This window comes from Dermacentor variabilis, chromosome 4 (assembly GCF_050947875.1).
Source record: "Dermacentor variabilis isolate Ectoservices chromosome 4, ASM5094787v1, whole genome shotgun sequence".
In the NCBI taxonomy this organism is placed as follows: Eukaryota; Metazoa; Arthropoda; class Arachnida; order Ixodida; family Ixodidae; genus Dermacentor; species Dermacentor variabilis.
The window spans coordinates 140,675,641-140,701,869 of record NC_134571.1 but is presented as its reverse complement, the minus strand read 5'-3'; the positions used below and the strand labels follow the sequence as shown (position 1 = coordinate 140,701,869).

The 26,229-nt window shown below is 47.9% G+C and overlaps 1 protein-coding gene across 1 annotated transcript in view; it reads left to right on the top strand.

Moving 5' to 3' along the window:
* The first annotated feature begins 13,525 nt into the window (after positions 1-13,525).
* The window catches only part of LOC142577985 (uncharacterized), a 59,594-nt gene continuing 46,890 nt past the window's right edge, over positions 13,526-26,229 (top strand). Inside the window, exons 1-2 of the mRNA XM_075687410.1 lie at positions 13,526-13,640; positions 14,122-14,134. The gene's annotated coding sequence lies outside the window, so the exon portion shown is untranslated. The remainder of the gene's footprint in view (positions 13,641-14,121; positions 14,135-26,229) is intronic.

Below are 26,229 nucleotides of genomic sequence, written 5' to 3'. Positions count from 1 at the left end.
CCGCCGCTTCAGGGTGCCACGACAGTTGCACTGGCTCGTAGCACTGAACCACAAAACACAACAGTCGTCGTGTAATCGCTACACGACAGACACACTAAGTGGCTGTTGGCGCATTCGTTTACACACACACGCGCACGCGCGCACGCGCACACACACACACACACACACACACACACACACACACACACACACACACACACACACACACACACACACACACACACACACACACACACACACACACACACACACACACGCACGCACGCACGCGCACGCGCACACACACACACACACACGATGTTTAATTGCCGTGAGGTTCGCACGTTTCAGCGACGTTATGTCGAACGTTTTTCGGTCGAAGCGACTACCAGCCTTCTTTTATACACGAATTCTTCGTTCAAAGTAACCGCTATGTGTACGCAGCACACTTACAAGCAAAATGATTCACAGAGCAAACGGAATTAAGCGCAAGCATTGAGCAAGGCTCGCGCGGATAGACATAGAATACAGAACCTCCGTGTTGTTCAGGCCGTGTTGTTCGCCCGTCAAGTGAGTGAGTGAATAAACTTTTATTTGGTCCAGCAAAGCGCGATAAAACGCGCACCTGGCTAATCCCACGACGGGACTGACAGATCTAGTCTGCCGGCCCGATCGCGGGCGCGCTGGACGGCCAGGATTTGATCCTCAAAGACGGGACTTCACAGGAGCGCGTCCCACTCTTCCTTGGTGAACTTCGGGCCCAGCGACCCGCACTCCCAGAGCATATGAGGCAACGTAGCTACCTCACCACAGGCCACGCAAGAACAATTTGGATAAATCTCGGGATATATGCTATTAAGGGACGCCGGATTTGGGTACGAGTTCGTTTGCAGAAGTCTTAGTGTGACCGCCTGCGGCCTGCTTAACTTGGAGTGAGGCGGGGGGGGAAACCCTTCTCTCTAAGTGCTTCGACGCTTTTATGAAATACAAGTAAATCAACACTTCACGCATTTAACCATATGCAGATAATTTATGCTGTGAACATTTAATTTAATACGAGCGCAAACGAACGAAATGTAAACATGCGGAATCGAGGCGATCAAGCACTCATTCCGCTCTCTTGAGCGTTTTTCTTTCAGCGCTCATTTGAAATTAAAGGACGAGTTTTAGCAGTTCGGGCCCTTCCGTTTTTCGCCACAGTCAGGCCCCAGTAGGTTTTATTTCCGCGCATGTGCATATATTGTTTCACCTCATGAATACCGCGGCGCCGCGGTTTAGCGTGGGCGCCGTCTGCTACAGGAACTTGCGGCGCGTGCGGCAGATGTCGCTACCTTAAAAATTATGGAGGGGCCTTACGGCATGCGGGATACGACGATTCGGGGAACACGGTGCGTGCATCCGAACGAGCGAGCGGCACGTAAGCTCCGCCCAGATCCAGCGCCCCAGCTTGTACGTTCAGAAGACTTGATATCCACGTCGAGAAACCCAATACAAACAACTTTGTATAACATTGCTTCGCTTTACGTGAACACTGTCAATAACATTATGCCCCTGCGAGTGACACAACACTTCGCAACGGCGCTTTGTCTACTGACGGCTCCGCTGACAGCATAGGGCCGGTAGGCCTAGCTCGGCGGACGCCGCAACCGACGGCACTTGCGATCCAGCCCGAGCTCGTCGAAGAGCGCTTATTTTTTGCCAAAACGAATAACACTGTACACTAAGGATGCGCGTAATTAAATACAATTGGTTTACTTGACGCAGTCATTGCGAAGGGCAAACGTGGAAGTGAAGCGAGCAGCCTCGCTCAGACGGTCGGGTGTATGCAGTCTGCCTGCGAAATGCCCTCGCATCGCGGCTCCCGAACTCGCCAGTAGCTTAGTGTTAGTGTACTAGGCGCTGCTTTGCAGAACAGGCCCAGGTTCGAGATAATTTTACTGAACTGGCAACTGTTTCGTGTTGGAAACGAATTGTAACCGTCAAGAGAGAGAGATAGGAAAAAAGCGTGCAGTACGCTAACAATGGCGCTACGCACCGCGCACTGTAAAACGCATAGGCGAGGATGCTTTTCGCAGTAGGTTTGATGCGGTATGCGACGACCCGGGCGGAGATTTGCTGGTACCATAATAAGTGCGCGCCGTCGTTTTCGTATGATACGGGCGGCTCCGTTCTCGATCGCGCGTGCCTCGATCGTTTTCTTGTTCACACGGGATCCGATGGCCGCAAAACGTATACGATCGTAGTCTGCAGCAAGGAATAACGTTTCGGTTATCGCCTATTAAAAAATTACCGACGATTACGTTACTTCCTAATGCGAAATTTGAGCGCAGCAAATAAGCTGTTTCACCTTTTGGATAGATTGAGGCAAAGAAATCTGTTTGCGAGCCTTTGTTTGCGTTTGGCCTCGGCCTCGGCCGCGCGAACGGTAGAGTCTTCTCTGCGACGGCGATGAGCTTCTGCTTCAGCCTCGCTTACTGCTGGTTGCTCTCGACGGCGGCGATGAGCCTCCGCTTCGGCGGTGCGAACGGCAGGGTCTTCTCGGCGGCGGCGATGAGCTTCTGCTTCAGCCTCGCTTACTGCTGATTGCTCTCGACGGCGGCGATGAGCCTCCGCTTCGGCGGCGCGAACTGCAGGGTCTTCTCGGCGGCGGCGATGAGCTTCTGCTTCAGCCTCGCTTACTGCTGGTTGCTCTCGACGGCGGCGATGAGCCTCCGCTTCGGCGGCGCGAACGGCAGGGTCTTCTCGGCGGCGGCGCTTAGCCTCTGCTTCGGCGACGCGTACTCCTGGATCATCTCGACGGCGGCGACGGTAAGCTTCTGCTTCGGTGGCACGCACCTCTGGATTCTGACGGCGACGGCGCTGGGCCTCTGCTCTGGCAGCTCGTTTAGCAGCAGCAGCAGCAGCAGCAGCAGACGGAGGACTTCCATCGGTCGTCTCGCTCATGGCTCAGAAAGAACTGGCAGATAATTTCGCAGTGGCGAACGGCAGCGGCAATTTCGGCTCGGGCGGTGCACATATACAGATCCGCCGCCACCGATCTGGCTCTCTGATTGCCACCGCACAGGGGTTGCATTGGAGGAGGAGCGAAGAAAGGAATTAAGTTCGAGCCGGCGCTTTGACAACCGGAGACTCGCAGGAAGAGGGGGGAGGGGGGCGGCGTGTAGTACACCCAGCGGCAAACGATGGGGGCAGAAGCGCGCGCAGCAAGCGGACAACACGATAAAGGGAGGAGGGAAGAGATAGCAGCGACTGACTGATGCCGCTGACGCCGATAGTGAGTCAACCCCAGCTGCGGAGTTGGTTTCAGGGACAACGCCGCCGATGCCGACACAAACAATATGATACCCTCGCTTCCGCAGCGCTAAGAACCAGGTCTAGCCGTGGGAAGGTAGTCACGTATTCGTCGACGTGCCGGGGCCTACGTGAAATAACCGGCGCGTCGGCAACTGAAGAGCACCCTATCCGCCACACAAGAACAGGGGGGGGGGGACCCTTTCCTCCTCTTTCTGCATGGCGGCGACGGTGTTCTATGCAGTCACGTTATCTTGACTCTCTAGCGGCGTCAGCGGCATCCAGCGGTATCAGTCGGTCGCTGCTAGCGCTGGGGGGATGAAAGGGGGGCGGAGCTGGTTACGAGGCCGACGACAACGCCGACGACGACGCGAAACCCAGGAACGGACGCCAAAGAGCTGCGCTCTAAAAAGAAAGAACGGGAGAAACCGGCCCACCGGCGCCGCCTTTGTGGAGGGAACGTCAAAGAACGTCACATGCCAGCCGCGCTGTCATTGGCCGAGGCCAAACGGCAGTGCGGTTGCCGGCCGCGTCGGACGATGAAAACCTGCCCGGTTTGTCGCACGCCGAGCGTCCGATGCGGCGCTTCGGCACGGCAGAACACCTTCTCGTTCGCACTCGATTACGGCTGCCGCTCAGGCGCGTGGGACGCCGGATCGGAATTGTGTAGAATTTTCTGGAAGACACGCGGGCACCACCGATTACTTTGGAACCTCCGATGACTGATATATGAAAGCCGACGCACTTGTCCGGCAGATCAGATTTTCGACGATCGCCGACTGTGTTCGCCGCTATCGTTGTGCTTTGAGTGTGGCCTGTCTTTCAGGGCACAGGTTAATAAATAAAAAACTAGTTTCGCTATTCAAAGTTTTGCTGCTTTCTTCACCGTCTCTAGCACGTGACAATATATATGTAGAACCTTTAATGATATGCTGGAGATGTTAGCATGGCTGTTCGCCTCACATGCTACTCCAGGTTCTGGGTGATGATTATGATGTGTACATTGATAAACACTGAACAGCACATATAGTACGCACACTATATATATATATATATATATATATATATATATATATATATATATATATATATATATATATATATATATATATATAGCGTGTGATCTTTTGCGTAGCAGTAATGTAAAACGTGACGTACGGTAGTACCTCGTGCCACGTCTTATGCTGCACGTCTATGTACATCGACACCATGTCGGTCATCGTTCTGTTAAGCCTTTCGGTCAAGCCATTTGCTTGCAGATGATATGCAGTCGTCTTTCGGTGCGTGGTGTAACTCAGTTGAAAAACTTCTGCAAGCAGCCTTGCCGTAAACGCCGCGCCTCGATCTGTGATGACACAGGTTGGGGCGTCATGACGCAGTACGATGTTCTGTACGAAAAACTGTGCCACCTCAGAAGCTGTGCCTTCAGGAAGAGCCTCTGTTTCAGCATAGCGGGTTAATTAATGCCTGCGTCACCTCCGCCGCGGGTCGGCCCGGCATTCCACTATCTTCGGTATCGGCCCACGTATGAGGATTTCTTAATGCATGCTTCACCTCCGCCGCGATCCAGCTGCGGAAGACAACGATGCTGGAGTCAATCCTGATGATGATACTTTTAACATATGGACACGATCCTTTCTTGCAGGTGTCTCCAAAACCCTTAGTGTTCCTTTTTTATCCGTCGTCCTTTCTTGCTTTCGGCAGTCATAGAATTGTGCCCTGTCAACACATTCTTTGTCCATCCTGTAGAGGGGAATATTACAAAACCACTGGCGTAGTTAGGTCGTCTGGCACCCGGGGCCCATAGGTCTTCTGTCAACCTCCCCCCCCCTCCCCTGATGTAGTCGAGGAAGGTGAGCATATCGACAATTTCCGGGTTTCAGCACCAGTACAGCCGCCTTGGATACCGCGCACGTTCCCCGGGCCCCCTCTCCTTCGCGTTTCTTTCCCAGAGATCGCGAATGCAGCAAATATACACGCTGTTTTTTTCTGCGCCAAATAACACAGGGTGCTGCACTGATAACGGGTGACAAGCCCATGTGCACATCTTCTGTCAGACTGTAAGGCTTGGCAGCCAATACAAATGCGGCATCGTGGAAAACATGAATCACGTCACAAGTAACAAACATATCTTTATAATAAAGCTTCAATTCCCAATTCTAGCGGCAATATTACATTTGCAAAATTGAAGCCCGACATTCATATCTTGCCCAACAACAACTTCACAAAAATCGTCGTGGGTACTATGGCACGCAGTATTTTGTCGGTGGGCAGCCCTGAACGAAAACGAAAATTAAATTGTTTGACGGTGACGCTGATCTCCCCACCCTATTAGAAAACGCTACCTGCCTCCCCGCTGCGCGGGCGCCAATGCTATGACAATTACGAGTTCTCGTCATTCTGATCAATAAAGCCTTGTTTTCATTTGCTGCTATACGTACAAACGTGATTATCCGAGCTGCGGTACCACCGCAAGATTGGGAACAGAATAGAGCACGCTTCGCGTCGATTCTTGGCGTCACCATAAAAAAAGAAAGAAAAGGCCGCGATGAAGCCCGTGCCAGCGAAAGCTTGCATTGCTGTTGGTCTGCACTCGCAATGGAGAGCATTAAGGGATCAACGTCACTGGTCCACTATTTCATATTTCTTTAGCTGCTGCCATATACTGGGCGCCGCCCGCAGTGCCAAAGTACTGTAGGTTGTAGCACCCAAAACGATTTTGTTTAAGAAGTTTTTGTTGAGCTAATAATATGACTTTGAGTCCTCAATTCTCGAATTGAAGTGCTTCCTCTATAAGTACTAATTACGGGATTATTAAGGATATGGTTATTACTGATCTGCCATATATTTCGCGCTAGCGAGTTTCTAGTAATCACAAAAACACATAACTTCATAGAATCTCGATCGGGAAATATCCTCACAAAATTCACCTTCTTTTTATAAAATTCTGTGCAGCTGATACAGACACTGTACTTGTAACATGAAGTCACGCAACAACAAAAGCTTTCTGAAACTTTCGAGGGTAAGAAGGAAAGCGTGAAACATAACGGCAGGTTTCGCAGCGGCTTTGCGGAGCGGGGAAGGGAGAGGGGAAGTAAAAGCGAGCCGAGCATCGCATCGCGGCGGGCCCGCGACTACAGCCTGTCGGGTCATACGCCGCCAAACTCTTCGGCCGAACCGAGTCTGAAGACGATCCAGAGAATCCCATTCGCGACTTTTGACGGCCCCACTTATGCAACGGCGCTCTCAACGAACGCTTCGCCGTAAACGCGAGCGCCGGGCGCGCTGGTTGAACGCCCTCTTGCTGCTGTCTTTGTTCGTCTTCGCTGCGCGTTCTGAACGGAAGAGGGACCCAAGAGCCTCAACGCCTTACAACGCCTCACTGTATGTTTAGCGACTCCTGCTCCCAGCCTGAACGCACAGCACGAGCGCACCCCACATGAAACGTTCCGCTAAGGCGAGTAGTTTAGCGACCATTTCGCGAATTAAATTTTTTAGCCCGCACATTCGTGCAATTATTTCGTGGGGTGTCGATAGAGCTGCAGTCGACAATTCTGCGACGCAACGCATCGGGTGCATGAGCTCGGGCTACTGGATACCGGAGCATTCTTTGCAATTTGCGCCCAGTCGCGCCGGCGAAAAGAGGGATGTCTTCAGGCGTAAATGACACCCCCCCCCCCCCCCACTGGCCCCTTGCACCCGGGGCCCACGGCCCCCCGGCCCCCCCTGTTGCTACGCCACTGAAGGCACTGAATGAACTGACTCTTGCTTGGAAACAAAGACTAGTTCAAGTGTGTTAATACCGCGAGTTGGTGTGTTAACAGACTGGGTAAAATTGAACATTTGGATGAGATCAAGAAAGTCTTTAGGCAGCCGTGACGCTGCAGTTAAATTGTCCCAGTCAATATCAGGCAGGTTAAAGTCACGCAAAGAATGTATTCGGCACGAGGAAAGTGAGAAAACAGTTCCAGTAACACAGACTGCAGCTCGTCGAATAAAGAGGAATTGGATTCAAGTGGGCGGTAAATGGCTACTAGTGTAAGTTTGATCGAGTCATCGGACAGTTTAACGCAAATAGTTTCATGGTTACAATGAAACGTGAATATATAAAAAGGCAAGTTAAATTTTATGAAGAGCAAAACACCATCACCTGTGCGCCCCCTTCTGCCAAGCCTGTAAGCGGTAAAACGTGATTTATCGTGCAAAGGTTCATCGTTGGCTATTTGCGGATTAAGCCACGATTCGGTTATCACGGCTATATCAGTGCTGCTGTCCTTGAGGAAGTCTTCGACATCTTTTTAGGCAGATAGCTGTGGCAATTTGTTAGCATGCAAGAAATGCTGAGATAACGTAGTGAAGTGACCAGGGTGGGCGTTGGCAAGGAAGGCAGAGAGCGTGCTGCAGCAAGAATATGCAATAGCTATGGCTCCAATTCAGTGACTGAGTAAGTGTCGGCATTTTAGATAAACTGCTTCTTCTCAATGAGAAGCCTATCGAACCGGATTTTGAAGGAAACCTTTTTCTGTTGGGCCTACAAGTAAAGTTTGCTTCTCGCCTGCCATACACGCGCAGAGTAGCCGTCGCGTATTGAAAACTAGGAACCCTTAAGTTTCGATACTGGGCAAGCTTAACAAATATGGAACGAATTCTACCGCTGTAGAAGCTGCCAACCCTATGATCTCTTTCAATAGTGTTGGGTTCGAGTGGAACATCAAGCTTTTCCTTGCAAAAACAAAGTATGTGCGACTCGGACTGAGCCTACGTTTCACCTTTTGCGTCTTGTACCCCAAAAAAACAGCAGGTTGCATCGACGGAGACGGTTCTCGGTGTCGTCACATTTTTCCGTTAGTACGTTAATTTCATATAAATGTTTGGAAATGTCGTCATTAAACCCAGCATGAGATGCAGGTTCTCGCTTCCTATTAGCCTCGACATTTTTTCCCAGCGCGTCAACGCGGCTGGAAGGGCGGCCAACAAAATTCTCTATGTTACACTGAGCTGAATGAATGAGACTGAGCTCTGTCAATACAGTATTTTGGCTTGTTTCCAGACGTGACAGTATATTGGCAATAGAGTCAAGAGTGGGTCTGGGGTTAAGTTCAATGTCTCCCGATAGCATCAACAGGAGTGAGGTAACATAAGCATTGATACAAAACGCACACACCGGTTGATGCATAAACCGTCGCAATACAGTTGTGCGGTAAATAACTAACCTGCGTTAGAAAGGGTGCATTCATGACCATGGGCCCAGCATGTGTTCCTAAGCCTTCAGATCCGTATATATATTTTCAATAAAGAACGAAGGGACAGCGGTTGTCGCTCAGCAAGGGCGAAACCGCATCCGCCAGCTGGTACGTAGTACGCATACATGCAGACTGGCGCACAGCGAAAAGCAAGAGCGACGCACTTCGGCGTCGACGGTTACCGCGAAGCGTGTCCGCCGGAAATTGTCAAAGATAAGGGTTCATTTTCAAAGCAAAATGCATTTTCCACTGTGTCCTTGAAAAGGTAATTTATACCGCGATCCAGGACATCAGCAGACACTTGCTTTTTAATACGTAAGCGTTCTTTGGCGAACTCCCTACCCCTGTCGCGCGAAATGTGCAATGCCTTGTACCTCCTTTTTTTTATACTGTCAGTCCCAGAGGGACTAAACCGGAGTGCGAGAGGACAAATTTGAACATAATAAAATGCAAAGGTGGGCACAAATTCAACTGAATATAAATGTACTCAGGGACGTTGGTAAGTACAATCCCTTGGCACAAAGCAAAACAACGGAACATGATAAAGGCTAAAAAACATCAGTTCACACAGGCAATACAGTCCTAGTGCTCGGTCTCAGTAGCAAACAAAATATTTTCAGTATTATGGAGGTATTCGATCAATGTGGTAGATGAAACAACGGAGTCTGGGAGACTGTTCAAATCTTTGTAAGTGCGGGGAAAATAATTGTACACAAACCAGTCGTTTCTTAGAACTGCTAATGGAATAAATTTACTGCGGCGATGTCTGGATGTTTCCTTAGTTTTGGTCTTGAAATACTCTGATTTGTTTATCCTAATGTAGTTGTGGATAACGAGGTAAAGGAATTTCAATCTCTCATATCTAGTTCTTGCTTCAAGGGTTAAAGCTGAGCTTGTTCGCACAGCTGGGTTGGGGAGTAGATGTGGCAGTATTTATTAATTACAAATCTTGAGGCAAGGCGTTGAATTTTTTCATGCTTGAGGCAGTTGATTGCTGTGTAAGTGTTTCATACTATTTTTTGCGTATTCTATTATAAGACTTACGAAAGATTTGTGTGCGAGGCTCTTTACATCGGGAGTAGCACTGTGCATGGTGCGTGTAAGGCACCCCAGAAATTTGGAAGCTTTAGAGACTACCATGTATATGGGTATTCCATCGTAGGTCCGATCTAAATGTTACTCCTACATATGTATATTGATTCACACGTTCAAGCGTATGGTCATATAATTTGATAATTGTAATTAGGAATATTTTTCTTCCTAGCTTTGATCATTAGCACCGACTTTTTAAGGTTTAACTCAATCTGCCATTCCTCACACCATTTCATCATTTTTTGAAGGCAGGAATTTAATTCACTCTGATCTTGGATTTAATTTTTTTACTGTAGATCACGTAATCATCAGCGAAGAGTCGTAATGGCACAGAAATGGTTTTTAGTATATCATTAACAAAGATGAAAAATTAAAGCAGACCTAACACACTACTTTGTGGTACCCCTGAGACGACGCGTAGGGTGCTAGACTGGTGACCACCAAAATCTACTTATTATTCACGAGAAGAAAGCTACAAGGAGAAACATTTTGTTAGATTTTGATTTTTGAAAACAGTATTGAACTTATGTAACACTTTCGGGGGCGACACCTTATCAAACGCTTTCGCGAAATCCAGGCATATGATGCCTGTTTGACCGCGTGAATTTATTGTTTCAGCAAGATCGTGAACTATTTCTAACAGTTTGGAAACTGTAGAGAATCCCTTCCGAAATCCATGTTGGCGACAGCAAATAAGGTTATGTTAATTTAGGTAGCGCAGGAGATGTTTTGATATGGTGCGTTCAAGTAACTTGGAAGTTGTACTGGTGGAGAAAAATTGGTCTGTAATTGTTAACGGAAAGTTATTTCCCACTTTTGTGAACCAGTATGACTTTTGCTCGATTCCAAGCACCTGCAAAACATCCACTGCTAATAGATGACTGAATTTTTTTTTCAGCTATTTAGAGACTCATTCAGCGTACCAGTACAAAAACTCGTTTGGGATGCCATCCGGGCTCGGGTTTTTTTTAATGTCAACATGGAGTAAGAGGTTCAGAACACCTTGTTCATCAATTTCTAAGTCGGGATTATGCGGTCTTAGATTTTCATCAACAAAAGGCGGTATTACATTGTCATGTGTGAACACGGATGAAAAATAACAGAAAATTTTCAAAACGTTCTAGCCCATTCTCTTCTTCGCCAGCAAGGTGCATAACACATGACGCATTAATGTAACGCCAAAATTTACCAGGGGACTCACGAAGAAACTTCGTTAGTGCTACGTCATAAAACCTTTCTTTGGATTCCTTTGGCAAGAGCTCCACTTGCCTGCTTATACGGTCAATGCAAAGATTCTTTTCAGGGGCAGGGTTTAGTGAAGCCACCTTAATTTTAACTTTTAGTCTCCGTTTAAGATGACGTATATCTCTAGTGATCCAATAATTTCTTTTATTAGTACGTTAAATTTTTTTTTAAATAAACTTGGTAATGCGCCATGTTGTCAGTTCAGAAAAGAAGTTATATAATCGGCCTGTACCGGCACCTGCGTCGCAAAGTAGCATAATATCAAAGATCGAATACTGAAAACTGTCTATTAACGGCAACGTCATCGGCAGCTCTAAAATTAGGGAAAGTCGTGTGGTAATGAGTATTCGTTGTCTCTGGTGATGCGTCTGACGACAACAAAACTGTCATGTGTTTCGACAATCCGTCGAGTACTTCGCACTCGCGGACGGGTGACTTTAGGCACTCGGATACAAAGACCAAATCGAGAATGGGTGATGTCGTAACACATATCCTTGTGTAGTCAGTTACAAGTTGAAATAACTTATGACGGATATGGTATGATCTAACAACTGTTCGCAACTTGTGTGTGCCAACTCTCGTGTGCCAGGCAATTTTGAAGGTCAGCCAATCCCAGGCAGATTAAAATCCCCAAGCAAGAGAATCTTACTGTCATGAGGTAGATATGCGTCCATAAAATATTGCAACTTTGCCAGAACGTCCACCGGTCATTTTGGGGCTCTGTAGACAGCCACAATGAAAACTGTGTGGACATGTAAGTTTGTCTTTATCAACAGTGCTTCGATGCCATTTACGTCTGGCAAAGCAGAGAATGCTAGGGTATTTTTATCATTTTCGCAATGCCCCTACATTTGTGTTCTCGACCTTTTCTGACTATTTTATAGTCGGGAAGAGTAATTTCGGGATCTAAATTATCCTTATGAAGCGTTGCTTTTTTGACTACCAATATTGTTACGCATAAAGAAAACGAAGACCGCGCGTAACAATATGTCAGGTTCATGTTCTAAGGCTATGCTTTCTAACTCAACCAATTTATTTATCATACTTCTCGCGTTCAGGTTTGTAATCCTAAAGTGTCGATACCGGGGCTTTTAAAGTCATTTGTTTCTGTCGGAATAGGTATGGCAGCTGTACCTTGCATTAGTAGTTTCATTCCATGCATACAATCAGTCGCGTCACGCAGAGGAATTTACAGAACCCTGAAATGAAACAACTGACCGGGAAAAATACGCGTGCAAGCCGAAGCCAACCGACTGCATCCAACTAAATGGTGGCGCACGTAGCGAGATGTTCAAACGCTGGGTATTACGCTCTTACCTCATATCTCCTCGACACAGCATTTGACTGTAGTTGCACATTCTTTATATTGCTAAGTCCGTAAAAGCAAACCGCGCTGCATCTTTGGCGTTTTCGTGTACCCCCACTGGCTTGTACGCAAGAAACAAGAAAACTGGGACGACGTCCGAAGGCCACGTTTTGTCATGAGGGACACTTTATAGTATTTTTAAATCGCAGTGCGACTGAACAACAGCAAGTCACGGAAAAATACATACTAACAGCAACAGAAGCCAACGTAAAAAAAAAAAGCATCGATTGATCATCATCGCGTCGTGACAAACGCATAAAACACCAAGAACCGAATCTGACCTACGATATTTTATCTGCCTTGCTCGCGTGCCGGTGCTGACGGTACGTACCGCTTGCTCAATCCACAACGCCGCTCTATTACTTGCATGTTGAAGGCTTGTTCAACCAACATTTATAGATAAAGAAAATAGTATCTATACACTTTGTGATGAGCGACTGACGCCATCTGACAAAACAAACAGCGAAATGTCTCTCGTGGGTCTCTCAGCAATTTCGACGAAAAATCGCAGTGATCGGTGCGATCCGTGCGACGTTCCGCCAGCCGCTTGGTCGTAGTCGCAGAGGGAAGAGTGAAAATGAGCGCCTGCGACTGCGACTACCGTCGCACGCGAGCGAAATCGCGCTTCCAGTGCAATGATAATCGTATCATGCAAAGCAGCCTTGACGCGACTCTATACTTTCTCACGTACCGGCACGACATGCATTTTGGCGCCACTAGAATGCTCCGAGTGTTCTTAGTGAAGCGCGAGAGAGGAGTCCTGGCTGCGTAACTCGTTCCGACGGTGGCGATGCTTTGTGTCGCTATATTGATTCAATGCAGAACGCATTACCGCCAAATCGGGAGAAGGGCGCTGCCGAATTTTATTTGGAGTGTGCAAGTACTCGTCCAGTCAACACATTCCTTTGGTAGTGCCTTGAATTTCGAACCCTATCGCCTATAATTGATCTTGTCTTATCGCGCTTCGGGTGAGAGGTAATGCGACCCATTTGGGGAGCATTTATCCCCAGCTGCTCCCTACGCTGTCCCACGTGGTCCATGAGTAGGATAAGGATTGCAAGTGGAAAGGTAAATTCTTTTAAGCTCCCGTGAATACTTCTTTTGCCGCCTCCAACCTGAGCTGATGTGCGCTTCAATAATTTCCGCTGGAGTGGAAGATTCCCAAGCGGCGGGGGTTTGTAGGTAGGCGTGTATGACTAAAACGTCCCTGAGGCAACAGCTGCGTGCCAAATAGAGTGACGTGCTGTTAGATAGCGGGACAAAATGAGGCACGGTAACAAAATTGCACTAGCAGTAGGTGTAACAACCGTCCATATCCGCAGCACACCACTTTTGTTTCCCAATATTCGGTGCTGTAGCGTGCATGCGATTGTACCTTTCAACCTTCCCGCATTAGCACATGCTCTTTTAGTCCAGCTATCACGGTAAGTGACTGCAATGCTTCAGCGTCAAACATTTGCGTAAAGAATGTGCATGCATTATTTACTGTGCTTCCTCACCACAGTAAGTTTTTGCACTCATTAAGAAAGCACAATTCATTACATTTCGACACAAAAGGATTTCAAGCGTTATTAATAGACTGAAATGTTAGTGGACTCAAGGCTATTCAAGAAACAGACAGCAGTTGCTTATGAAGTATGTTTCTCGCCATCCAGTGCGAGAACACTCGGCGAAAACTTATTCATTCAAATTTCTGGCACAAACTGAAATGGACATACTCGGACGCATTCCTTGGGTGAAAACACTACGCTTGTCACAACGAGGCTGCACCTTAGTTTTGTGCCATACACGTAACCGCAGTAAATTTCTTACAGCTGTGCCATTTTTTTACTCTCTTCGTTCTGCCCAATAGCCGAGCTCACGGCATCACTTCTACTAACGCCTTTTCATACTTCTTTATTCCAGCTCTCCAACGAAGGTAAGACAATTCTACGACAAGGTTTTACTACCTTCCATAACATAGGCTTCGCCTGTTTGGTGGTACACATATCCCCACCTCACGACTTACATCAACAACTACATCTACCCAGCGTACGCTAGTTCTTTCAATCACAGGAGCTTCCAGAACTGCACGCATAGATTCATTGTACGATGATACGTGCACGTTACCTATACACATTCAATTAGATCGTACCAACGCACCGTTCGCACTTTTGACATCAAGATCAAATACATTTTACGGGACCCAAACTTACCAAGCTTCAATCATACAACTGCCCTTAGATGCCTAGACGGGAAGCCCCAACCCAAGAACACCCTTCTATTTCACACATCTTACATATGCCACATAATTTCACCTCACTTCGCTACCCGTATACCATTGGTGCTAAGGGTGCAAGGGTGCTAAGAATCTCCGGGTGCAGACAGGCCTCCATTGGAATCTAAACCTGGCAACGTTTAACGCTAGAACGTTACCTAGTGAGGCGAGTCTAGCAATGCTAGTGGAGGAATTAGTGGGCAGTAAATGGGATATAATAGGGCTCAGTAAGGTTAGGAGGACAAAAGAAGCATGTACAGTGCTAAAAAGCGGGCACGTCCTGTGCTATCGGGGCCTAGCGGAGAGACGAGAACTAGGAGTCGGATCCATGATTAATAAGGATATAGTTGGTAACATACAGAGAGAGAGAGAGAAAATAATGCAGAGAAAGGCAGGGAGGTTAACCAGAGGTAGTTCCGGTTGGCTACCCTGCGCAGGGGGAAGGGTTAAGAGGGATAAAAAGAGAAAGAGATTGGAAGGGGGAGAGAGAAAGAAAGGGAGACAAGCACGAACAAAGCGCGTACACTACAGAACGGTAGGGGGCGGCATTCTTAGAGTCTGTCGTGAAGCCCCGTAGACCGCAAGAACGTTAATAGCGCGAATAAGGCCTTCAACGCGGATGTTCTTTCGGAGCATTGGCCTAAAGCTTTTAGTTCTGAAAGTGGACGATTGTCCAGCTTGTCCAGTACCCTGCACATCACTTGTCTCTCAGCACTGTATCGCGGGCAGACACAGATAATGTGTGCGAGCGTCTCGTCGATGTTACATGTGTCGCACGTGGGGCTGTCGGCCATTCCTATGAGGAAAGCATAGGCTTTTGTAAATGCAACGCCAAGCCACAGACGGTAAAGCATGGTCTGTTCACGTCGTGGTAATCCAGGCGGGAGGTGCATCCGTATGTCCGGAGACAACGAACGCAACCGACACATGGTGAAAACATTTGAGTCCCACAGGGGCAAAGTACACTCACGGGACATCAATCGCAGCCCAGCCGCAGCGTCTGTTCGCGAAAGCGGAATGAAGACTCGTTGACCACTTTCATGTGCCGATCGGGCGGCCTCGTCGGCTTGGTCATTCCCGCTGATGTTACAGTGTCCTGGAAGCCACTGAAAGATTATGTTGTGGCCCTTATCATAGCTTTGATGATATATGTGCCGAATTTCTGAGGCCAGTTGTTCATGGGGTCCGTGGCGCATTGGGCTTCGTATGCACTGAAGGGCTGCCTTGGAGTCACTGAAGACTGTCCATTGTTGCGGTGGTTTCTGCTTAATGAAATCAAGTGCAGCACGGAGCGCCGCGAGTTCTGCACCCGTTGATGTGGTCACACATGAAGTTCTTAACTTGATTTCCTCAGATTGTGCCGGGATGATGACTGCAGCAGCAGCGCTGTTGAGTTTTACTGAGCCATCTGTGTATACATGTTTCCGGAATCTGTGCACGTTGTGAATGTGCTCCAAAGTTGCTTGCTTCAAAGATTGCAATGGCGCTCCAGCTTTCTTTCTGACTCCTGGAATTGTCAGTTGCACTTGCGGCCGGTGCAGACACCACAATGGATCTGACAATCGTGAAGCGGGCGTAAATTCTGATGGCAAGTACGACTGATGTCTTACAATAGTTTTAGCAAAAGTTGAAAGGGGCCTTTTTGCTGGCAAGCAAGCAAGATGGTGTGAGGGAATCCGAGTCAGGTGTCGGATGTGCGCTCTCAGGACATCTGTATCAATGTAGACTGTCAAAGGCGCGTCTCTGGCTATGGCCACTGTCGCAATCGATGACGTTGTTTTGGGAAGAGCGAGACAAGTCCTGAGTGCTTGGGCTTGCACGCTCTGGAGTTTACGAATATTCGTAGTACAAGTATTACCTATTACAGGTAAGCTGTACCGCAGGAAGCCCAAAAACAGTGCTCGACATAGTTGCAACATTGACGGTACTGTTGCGCCCCAGGACTTTCCGCCGAGAAACGCAAGAAGGTCCACAATGGCGGCCAAACGCTTCGTCATGTACGAGATGTGAGGGCTCCAAGACAAGTCTCTATCAATGATGACGCCAAGAAATCGGTGCGTTCGTCTATATCGTATGATTTGGTCATTAATCCGCAAAGCATACGGGGACATCGATTTACGAGTAAAAGCAACGACTGCACATTTCTCAGCAGAAAGCTCCAGGCCTTGTCTTCTTAGGTATCTTGACACAGCCGTTGAGGCTTTCTGAAGTCGTGCGCGGACTTGTACACGTGTCACGCCTGAAGCCCATATGCAAATGTCGTCTGCATATACGGAGAGCTGTACGGTTCGCGGTAACGAATCAGCGAGACCAACGAGCACCAGGTTGAAAAGGGTAGGGCTGAGTACTCCGCCTTGCGGTACACCACGACTGGTATAGCTAGATGGCGTTGGTCCGTCTTCAGTCAAAATAAAGAAAGATCTTCCATGCAAATAGTTGCATATCCAGCGAAAGGTGCGTCCACCAATCCCTACAGCTTCTAAGGCGTCCAGAATTGCCTGATGATCTACATTGTCGTACGCACCTTTAACATCAAGGAATAGGGCCGCAGTGATTCGTTTCAGATGTTTCTGGTGTTGTACGTATGTTACCAGGTCGATAACGCTATCTATTGACGAGCGGCCACGTCGAAAACCAGCCATTACCTCTGGATAGACGTTGTAGAATTCTAAGTACCATTCTAGCCGTGCAAGTATCATTCTTTCCATTACCTTGCCGACACAGCTGGCCAGTGCTATTGGACGGTAAGATGATAATTCCAACGGGGATTTGCCAGCCTTGAGGAGTGGAACAAGCCGGCTGGATTTCCACGTTGTAGGGACCAAGCCGTCACGCCATGATGCGTTGTATAGGCCAAGAAGGGCATCTCTGGCCTCTGGACCAAGGTTTACAAGCGCAGAGTATGTGATGCCATCGTGTCCTGGTGACGAAGATCGCCTGCAACCAGCAAGTGCGGCCTCCAGTTCTTCGATGGAGAAAGGAGTGTCCATACGAGGATCCCGGGAGCAAGGGGGCACAATGGGAATAGGTGCGCAAGGTGAATACGTGAGCGCCGTACCCGCAATCCTTGCGCAGTAATCTTCGGCTATCTCGACCTCTCGGCGTCCTTGATGTAGGGCTAGAGACTTAAATGGACGACGCTGTTGAGGAGCTGTTCGAAGACCACGGATTGTTCTCCAGACAACCGACAGAGGTTTACGTGGGTCGAGAGACTCACAAAACGACTTCCAGCGTTGATTGTGGAGTACAGCAAGGCGACGCTGAATTTTCTTTTGAATGCGTCTGGCCTCTCTAAGGTCGTAGAGTGATTTAGTCCGTCGGTAACGTCGCTCCGCTCGCCGGCGGATTGCACGGAGGCTCTGTATTTCCGAATCGAAATTCGTGTAGTTCTCGAATGGCCGAAATGAGCGCAAAGAATCCTGCATAGCCTTGGCGATCTCAAATTCTAGTGTGGACGAAATGCTTTCGTGGCATGCGTCTTCCATAAGGGATTTAAACACGGGCCAATCTATTGCTTGTTTAAAAGTTGATGGAACGGATTTGGTGAGGCCTTTTATCTTCAGGTAGGTAGGAATGTGGTCGCTTCCGTGGGTTTCTATATCTGCGAACCAATGGACGCGGCGAGTGAGGCATCGCGAAACAAATGCTAAGTCTAAACAACTACTGTATGTCCGGCCGCGCAGAAACGTGGGACTGCCATCATTTAGACAACAAAGTTCATGGTCGCAAGCAAAGGACACGAGGTTTCTTCCTTTCGAATTTATCTTGTTGCTTCCCCAAAGAGAATGATGCGCGTTGAAGTCCCCAACAACAATCCATGGACCAGGTGTCGCATCTATAATGTCACTCAGTCTCTGCCTATCAAAACGACTTGATGGAGAAAGGTAAGCGCCCACTAAAGTAAACGCAAGGTTTTGTTGTTTCACGGTCAAACACACATACTGATTATTGTCATGTGGCCGCACTGGATGAACAACATAAGTCAATTCACACCGCATGTAGATGGTCACTTTGCTAATGTCAGTACAAGTCGATGACACATGAGGTTCATAGCCTGAGATCCGGACGGGTGTCTGTAGCTTCGGTCACAGACGACAACAATGGGGAATCGATTGGTGAAAACGTAATGGCGAAAATCACTGCGGGATTTCAGGCCACGGGCATTCCATTGCATAATAGATGCTTCCTTGACTTGTCTGAAGAACGGCTGACGCGGTAGAGCCATTGTGCTTGCTACTCGAGGCTCGCAAGAACCGGATCCAGGCCGTCCAGCACTTGTAGTGCACCTCGAGCAGATGGCGCCTGCATGTCGTTTAACAACACGCGAATGACATTCATTAGAGATCGTATTATGGCGATTACTTGCTTCTCTTGACCTCGCCCATGGTCTGTGCCCTCATTGGTTCGTCGGTAGTCCACCGTCGACCTTTGTTGGGCTGGAGGATTTAATGTTGGAAGTGCAGGCCAGTCGTTTGCAGTAGAGGTATGCACTGCGTCATCAGACACCGTGTTGTTAGTGTGGGTGAGCGCCTTGGGAGCACCAGCCTCAGGAAGTATCGGCTGTCTCGCGACGGTATCAGCATTTCTTGTAGACGAGGATCGTCTACGGTGACGGCGGACACTACGCCGTCGCACTTTGGCGGCGGCCGCTCTGTGAGTTGAGTTGTCTCTCACCATTTGTTTGAGGACTTTCCGCTCTGTCTTGTGTCTCGGGCAGTCTTTCGACGATGCCTCATGGGGACCGGAGCAATTGGCACATTTGAAGTGAGTCGCACGGCAAGCATCTGCGCTGTGCTGCTCAGAGCATCTTGCGCACACGGTCGAATTTTTGCATATGCCGCTGACATGCCCGATCTTCAAACAATTACGACACTGAAGTGGTCTTGGAACGAACGGTCGCACTGGATGACGAAAAAATCCAACTTTCAGGTGGGACGGCAAGCTACCTCCCTTGAAAGTTATCCTCACACAGCGTGAATCTCCTAGGCGACGGATTTCAATAATAGGTACATCTGCTGTGGCGGGTTTGACCAAAATAGGCAGATAGTTGTCGTCGATTGACTCATCGACATCATAAATCACACCTGATATAGTATTGCTGTCCTGTGGTATTATGGTGCGAACATTTATCTTGCCCAGTATTTTCACTTTACTCAAGATATCCAATGCTGCTCTGTTCTTGACATCAACCGCGAGAATGTTCTTACGGGTGTTAATTCTCATATCCGTGATCTCATTTGGAACAAGAGCCTCTAGTGTTACAGATACGGCTTGCCTGTTTAGCCGATTCAGGTTGTCGGTCGGCGTCTCGGGTAAGAAGAGGATGGTATGAGCCGTGTCATGGGCCTTTGCTGCCGCCGTCGTCCTTGTTGAAGACGAGGAGGCAGTGACGATTCTCCTCTTTCCTTTTTGCCTCACAACTGTCAAGTAGTCGCCGTCATCCGACAGATCTTCTTCGGAAGCAGAGTAGTACAGCAGGGTGTCCTCGCTGCCTGTGTCGCTCATCAGGTGATTGCGCTTCCTCGGAGCGCTCGACGCTGTGACGTCGGTCTCCTCCGGACGTCTAGCTGACTCCGCTTCCATCGCCGAAGGTCTCGGAAGCGGTGCCTCCCGAAAACACGCAAAAACACTCGCAAAAAGAGAACAGTAGAAAACGGGGTTCCACACAAGAGCCACTTCTTCGTCCGTAACATACAGGATTTCTATAGCATTAACGAGAGGGTGGCAGGTCTTGTTGTGAAACTTAATAAGAGGTACAAATTGAAGGTTTTCCAGGTCTACGCTCCTACGTCCAGTCATGATGACCAGGAAGTCGAGAGCTTCTATGAAGACGTGGAATCGGTGATGGGTAAAATCAAAACAAAATACACTACACTGATGGGTGACTTCGATGCCAGGGTAGGCAGGAAGCAGGCTGGAGACAAGTCAGTGGGGGAATATGGCCTAAGTTTTAGGAATAGCCGGGGAGAGTTATTAGTAGAGTTTGCAGAACGGAATACTATGCGGAAAATGAATACCTTCTTCAGCAAGGAAATCCTAGAAAGGAAATACACTTCATACTCTGCGCTAACCCTGTCATCATACAAGATGCGGACATGTTCGGCAAGGTGAGCTACAGTGACCATAGGATGGTAAGAACTCGAATTAGCCTAGACTTGAGGATGGAACGGAAAAAATTGGCACATAAGAAGCCGATGAATGACTTAGCGGTAAGAGCAAAAATAGAGGAATTCTGCAAGAAGCTACAGAACAGATATTCGGCTTTAACTTAGGAAGAGAACCTTAGCGTTGAAGCAATGAACGACAATCTTATGGGCATCATTAAGGAGAGTGCAGTAGAAGTCGGTGGTAACTTCGTTAGACAGGATAACGGTGAGCTATCGCAGGAGACGAAATATCTGGTTAGGAAACGCCAATGTATGAAAGCCTCTAACCCTACAGTTGGATAGAAGTGGCATAACTTTCCAAGTTAATCAACAAGCGTAAGACAGCTGACATAAGGAAGTATAACATGGATAGAATTGAACGTGCTCTCGGGAACGGAGGAACCGTAAAAGCATTGAATAAGACACTAGCAATAGGCAAGAATCAGATGTATGCGCTACGAGACAAAGCCAGCAATATCATTACTGATATGGATGAGATAGTTCAAGTGGCTGAGGAGTTCTATAGAGATTTATACATTACCAGTGGCACCTACGACGCTAATGGAAAAGAGAATATTCTAGAGGAATTTCACATCCCACAAGTAAAGCCGGAAGAAGTAAAGAAAGCCTTGGGAGCTATGCAAAGGGGGAAGGCAGCTGGGGAGGATCAGGTAACAGCAGATTTGTTGAAGGATGGTGGGCAGATTGTTCTAGAAGAACTGGCCCCCCTGTATACACAATCCCTCATGACCTCGAGCGTACCGGAATCTTGGAACAACGCCAACATAATCTTAATCCGTAAGAAAGTGGACGCCAAAGACTTCAAAATTATAGACCGATCAGCTTACTGTCCGTTGCCTACAAATTATTTACTAAGATAGTCGCAAATAGAATCAGGAACACCTTAGATTTCTGTTAGCCAAAAAACCAAGCAAGATTTCGTAAAGGCTACTCGACGATATACCATATTCACACTGTGAATCAGGTGATAGAGAAATGTGCGGAATATAAACAATCCTTATACATCGCTTTCATTGATTAGAAGGAAGCGTTTGATTCGATCGAAACCTCAGCAGTCATGCAGGCTTTACGGAATCAGGGTGTAGACGAGCCGTATGTAAAATACTGAAAGATATCTATAGCGGCTCCACAGCCACCGTAGCCCTCCATAAAGAAAGCAACAAAATCCCAATAAACAAGGGCGTCAGGCAGGGAGATACGATCTCTCCAATGCTATTCACAGCGTTACAGGAGGTATTCAGGGACCTGGATTGGGAAGAATTGTGGATATGAGTTAATGGAGAATGCCTTAGTAACTTGCTATTCGCTGATGATACTGCCTTGCTTAGTAACTCAGGGGACCAATTGCAATGCACGACCTGGAGAAGCCAGGTCATGCATTGAGAAGCAAAGCAGATGGGTGGGTCTAAAATTAATCTGCACAAAACTAAAGTAGTGTTTAACAGTCTCAGAACAAAGCAGATTACGATAGGTAGCGACGTATTGGAAGTGGTAAGGGAACACATCTACTTAGGGCAGATAGTGACCGCGGATCCGGATCATGAGACTGAAGCAATCAGAAGAATAAGAATGGGCTGGGGTATGTTTGGCAGGTATTTTCAGATCATGAACAGCAGGTTGCCCTTATCCCTCAAAAGAAAAGTGAATAAGAGCAGTGTATTACCAGTACTCACCTACGGGGCAGAAACCTGGAGCCTTACGAAAAGGGTTCTACTTAAATTGAAGACGACGCAACGAGCTATGGAAAGAACAATAATTGGTGTAACGTTAAGGGACAAGAAAGAAGCAGACTGTGTGAGGGAACGAACACGAGTTAATGACATCTTAGTTGAAATGTGAAAAAGAAATGGGCATGGGCAGGGCATGTAATGAGGAGGGAAGATAACCGATGGTCATAAAGGGTTATGGGCTGGATTCCAAGAGAAGAGAAGCGTAGCAGGGGGCGGCAGAAAGTTAGGTGGGCTGATGAGCTCAAGAAGTTTGCAGGGACAACATCGCCGCGATTAGCACATGACCGGGGTAGTTAAAGAAGTATAGGAGAGGCTTTTGCCCTGCAGTGGGAGTAGCAGGAATGATGATGATGATGATGATGATGATGATGATGATGATGATGATGATGATGATGATGATGATGATGATGATGATGACGACGACGACGACGACGACGACGATGATGATGATACTATTTGTTTACTGAAGCATCCCGCAAGTCGCACTCTGCCAAACCTGCGTTTGTGATTCTAGGTTTTCTTTTGTGTGTAAATACCCTAATCTTACGCTTATAAAGTTGTTCACAAGATGCGTTTACAAAGATGTAAAGCGCTAGCGGATACGGGAGAACGCCCAATGAGGCTGTCTTGAATTTTCATTGTCTTTGGAGCCGTTATCATGGTCGTCTTCACGACACTTTAACAATATCTGGCCATTACTGGTTCGTTAGAGTGTAAAGAGGTTTACTGACTGGGAATTTAGAGTGTTTGACGCAACGGTAAGACCTGAACACCGAGCATAAGCGGCTATCCTATGACTCGCGCTGGTGGTTATGATCAAGTATGCACTAAACGTGATTGAGCGCAGGGAAACACGAGGACAAAAAAGGCACATTAGACGCACAGGCATTGTAAGCAAGTTTGTCTAATGTACCTTCTTTTGTCCTCGTGTCTCCCTGTGCTTAACTACTTTGCGCAAAGGTGTACCAACAAGCCCGCATCACCACAATTGATTCTGATTATGCAGCGTTCGTCGTCTTCGCTACAATTACACTTCCGCACGAAAAAGAAGCCCTCGTGATGAGCTAAGAGCTCGCCATGATGTGCGGGTCATAGTACGTCTTGAGGCGACTCAGATGTAAAATGTTTCATCCGCGACTGCACAGGTCCTAAGACGGCACCACTGTTTCGGTGACGTAGTTCACAACTGTGCGCTCAATGATGTGGTAAGGACCTTCATATCGGATAGTAGTTTCGAAGAGAGACCAAGTATATTGTCAGGGACTGACAGCCACGCAAGGCCACAAAGAAGGAAAATAGGTGTTCTGGTCTCGGCGCGGTTGCTATTCTGGCGCTCCTGGTCAGTTAAAGTTAAGACCCGCGCAAATTCACGGCGCGCCTCTGAATAATTCGCGGCTGTAGAAACGGGCACATTCTCGGATGTATCCAGCCCGTACGTAAGAATTGTGGCGATAGTGACAGTAAATAGGAAGGAGGTAGAAATATCAGGGGTTCTCTGAGTAGCAGTGCTGTATTCATGGCCGTCAAAGGGCGGAATGAGGTCCCAGCTTGTGTGGTCAGAGGCGACATCCATTTGAGAGAGGTACAAAGTAGTTATCCAACGAAGAAAATTGCACTGATCAAGGACTGCCTCAAAGGCCTTGGGCAAGAAGACACGCCCGCGATCTATGAGCAGTACCTGGGGTGGACCGTGACGAAGGATAAAACCACGAAGGAGGAACTAGGCAACGTCGCATTCTCTAGCTAAAGAGAGGGCGGTGGTTTCGCAGTATCGCGTAAGATGGTCAATTGCGACGATGGCGCAGTGATTAGCAACACATATCAGGAGAAGTGGCCGATACAAATCCACGCCGATATTCGCAAATGGCTTGGCCAGGCAATGTAGAGGCCTGGCGACAATTCGGGTGAACATATCTGGCATTGGCAATCGGAGCAAAAGCCAACAAACTTTTGAACGTAGATGTACATTCTCTCGCCAATAATACCGCTACCTAAGACACTGGGAAGATGGTAAAACTCCTGAGTGTGCTCCAGGTCAGTGTATAAGAAAGGACAGATTTCAGAACGCAGACTTCGAGGTATACTTAAGTCTTAGTAACCACTAGTGGCACTCTGAGAAAGAAGTGTTTGGTTGTGTGATTTGTGTAAGTGGTCGGTTGTGTTGACCAATCGGCGAGAAAGCCTTTAAGGGAGCAATCCAGCGCTTCTTTCACTTCTAAGGACCGATCATGCCAGTTTCAATGGACGAAACGGTACAATGAGACGCTGAGGAACAGGAAATTTCAGCGGGCAGGCGCGAGCGTGACAGTGCATCGGCGTCAGAATGTTGGCGTCCATTTTGGTACACGACGCCGATGTCATAGTCTTGAAGACGGATTACCCAGCGGGTAAGGCGGTCTGAGGGATACGTCAATGATGAAAGCCACCACAGTGCATGATGGTCTGTGACGACATCGAATGGACGGCCATAGCTATAAGGACGGAGCTTAGTAAGGACCCAGACGATGGCTACGCATTCCTTCAGTGTTAAATTGTGGTTGGTTACTGCTTTTGTCAGTATTCGAGTTTCGTCTGCATCGGCATGTTCAGCGAATTCGAGCTTGTTTTGCGCATCAACAGCGGCGAGGCTGATACGGCTAGCTTCCACGCCCCCTGGAAAATGGAAAGTGAAGTAAGAACGTACAGATCCTTGAAAGTGTCCAAACACTTTTATGACCACAAAGAGAGTGCCTTTGCTTTCGAGTAGTTTCGTCAGGGGTGAAATAGCTGCGGCAAAATTTTGAATGAGCCATCCGTACTAAAAGTCAAGCGAAACTGCGTAGTACTGTTGCGGACGTTGCTTTAGGAAAATTTAGCGATGGCACGAAGGTTGCCTAATTTGCGCAAGAGGACGTCCTTGGATACATGACCAAGTATGATAAGCTATCTCGCTGCGAAGCAGCGCGTTTTCAATTTCAATTGTGGTAAGCGGTGGTTGACATTGTCAGGACAAATTTCAGCCGTTGAAGGTGTGTGGTCAAGTCCGGAGCAAAAATAATATGGTCAAGATAGCATAGGCACGTGTCCCACTTCAAGCTACGCAAGAGTCTGTCCATCATGCGCTCAAATGTTACTGGCGCATTACAAAGTCCAAAGGGAATGGCGTTAAATTCATGTAAACCATCAAGTGTAACAAATGCTGTCTTTGGACGATCAACTTCTTACTGACACGTGCTAATAGCCCTACCTCAAATCTTATTCGGGAAAGAATTCTGCTCTAGTTAGGCAGTCTATGGCGTCATCTATTAGCAGCAGGGGATAGACGTCTTTGCGAGTGAAGTTGTTAAAGCATCGGTAATCTACACAGCAGTGAACAGAGCCATCCTTCTTCGTAACAAGAACACCAGGAGACGTCCATTGACTGTATGAAAGTCGAATCACTTGGCGGTGAAGCATGTAGTGCACATGCCAGTTGATAACATGATGCTCTGTTGCAGATACGCGATACGGACGTTGTGGCAATGGCTGGTGCGAGCTGGTACCGATGTGTTGCGTAACAGTGGGGGTACGACCTGAAGAACTTTATATGAAATCGAAATAAGGAAATTCTTCTGAGACGCACCGAAGCTAGGAATACTTAACCTGTGTGAGGCCTTTGGCGGTGGAGAGACTAAACACTTCTGTGGACAATGTTTCCGACGTAGACAACTCACTGAGGGTAGGGTACCTGGTGGAGGCTGTATCATCCGACGGGTCCATGACTTGCACGTCGTCAATGTATTCCTCATCGCCAAGGCATTCTGCTCAAAGCAGTGTCACAGAAAAGGGCAGAGGGCACGCAACAATTTTTCAGCAGGCTTGCGTAATGTCCGCAGCACCA